This window comes from Artibeus jamaicensis, unplaced genomic scaffold (assembly GCF_021234435.1).
Source record: "Artibeus jamaicensis isolate MK-2021 breed Jamaican fruit bat unplaced genomic scaffold, CSHL_Jam_final contig_466, whole genome shotgun sequence".
In the NCBI taxonomy this organism is placed as follows: Eukaryota; Metazoa; Chordata; class Mammalia; order Chiroptera; family Phyllostomidae; genus Artibeus; species Artibeus jamaicensis.
In genome coordinates, this window is record NW_026521844.1 from 17557569 (window position 1) to 17559628 (window position 2060).

Below are 2060 nucleotides of genomic sequence, written 5' to 3' on the forward strand. Positions count from 1 at the left end.
TCCTCCAACATGTTTATTCAGCTATTTCATAAGTAGTAGTTTCATACAATAAAATTTTCTGCCAGGATTAGCATATTGTTCAGCACCATACATCAAATCTATGAGACAGAAAAACTGATTAAAAACATACTAAAATGGTTGAGTTTCATAAAACTCTTGTAAATTCAGTATAGAAACCTAAAATGAGACACCAGAGCATACTTATTTGGAATTTAAATATTCTGTATACCTTTTCCTATAAAAATTTTTGTCTAATGTTCTTAGACTCATGCAAATATACTGCCCAAGTACAGAATTTCAAGTGTCCCATATTTTGCCTAAAATTCAAAGAGTTTTAAATAAATTTATGATGTGGAATGAAGTCTATCTGGATTAAGATGTTATAATTACATAAATATTTTAAAGATGTGAATTTATTTTAAAAATGGACAAAAACGGGGCTCTCTGCTCCTCCTGTTTGACAGACAGTGTGTCTTCCTGCTCAGTGCTGGCTGCAACCCTGACACATGATGGTGAAGGTTGGAGGGAACAGATTTGGCCATATCAGGTGCCTGTCACCAGGGCTACTTTTAAGTCTGGCAAAGTGGATATTGTCACTTTGAATGATCCCATTTGCTGACTTAAAGTACATGATCCACAATGTTCTAGTATGGTGCTACTCATGGCAAGTTCAAAGGCACAGTCAAGGCTGAGAACAGAAAACTTGTTGTCCGTCGAAGATCCAGCTCCATCTTTCAGGTGCAAGATCCCACCAACATAAAATGGGGTGAGGCTGGCACTAAACATGTTGTGGAGTCCACTGGTGTCTTCACTATCAAGGAGAAGACTGGGGCTTACCTGAAGTCTGGAGTCAAATAGGTCATCATCTCCGCCCCCTCTGTTAATGCCCCCATGTTTGTGATGGGTGTGAACCTTGACAAGTATGGCAACTCCCTGAAGATTGTCAGCAATGCCTCCTGCACCACCAAGTCCTTTTCCTCGCTGACCAAAGTCATACACGACAACTTTGACATGGTAGAGGGACTCATGACCACAGTCCATGCCATCAGTGTCACCCAGAAGACCGTGGTTGGCTCCTCTAGGAAGCTGTGGTGTGATAGCCAAGGGGCTATCATTCCTGCTTCTACTGGCACTGCCAGGGCTGTGGGCAAGGTCATCCTTGAATTGAACAGGAAGCTCCCTGGCATGGCCTTCCCTATCCCCACCCCCAATGTGTCAGTTGTGGATCTAACCTGCCACTTGGAAAAATCTGCCAAATACAATGACATCAAGAAAGTAGTGAAGCAGGCACCAGAAAGACCCCTCAAGGGCATCCTGGGCTATACTGAGGACAAGGTTGTCTCCTGCTACATTAACAGTAACACCTACTCTTTCACCTTTGATGCTGAGGCTGGGATTGCCTTGAATAATCACTTTGCCAAGCTCATTTCTTGGTGGGACAATGAATTTGACTATAGCAACAGGGTGGTGGATCTTATGATTCAAACAGCCTCAAAGGAATAAGAGCACTGTGAACCACCCATCCCAGCTACAGGAAGATATCTCTTCCTGAGCTACTGGGGAGTCCTTGCCCCAGATCAATTCCCCAACACACTGAGAATCTTCTGACCACCACAGTTTTCATCCCAGATCCCCTGAAGAAGGGGAGGGACATAGAAAGCCTTGTATAAAGTTTACTGTACAGAGCAAATAAATAAATACATACATACATAAAAATAGAAAAAATGTGACTATTTTTCAAGGAAAAAGAATACAATTAAATAATTTTAGAAATGAGAAAAGAGTCCATAACTATAGATTAAATGGAGTTTTAAAAAAGATATAATAAAATATTAAAAGCAAACTTGTGCCAATAAACTTGAAAAATTAGATTAAAAGATGAATTCCTGTTAAATTATAACTTACCAAAATAGATTCAAGAAGGAAGAGAAAACTTGATTTAACTGAGGATCATTTGTTAAAAAATGTATTTTTCATGAATTTCCATTTAATGAAAGACAGCATTAAGAGAAAAAAGACTATGTCTAACCACCTTATTGTATATCTGAAACTAATATAAT

The 2060-nt window shown here is 39.4% G+C and overlaps 1 pseudogene; it reads left to right on the top strand.

Moving 5' to 3' along the window:
* Window positions 1-509: 509 nt before the first annotated feature.
* Window positions 510-1503, top strand: LOC119047000 (glyceraldehyde-3-phosphate dehydrogenase-like; annotated as a pseudogene).
* Window positions 1504-2060: the final 557 nt, after the last annotated feature.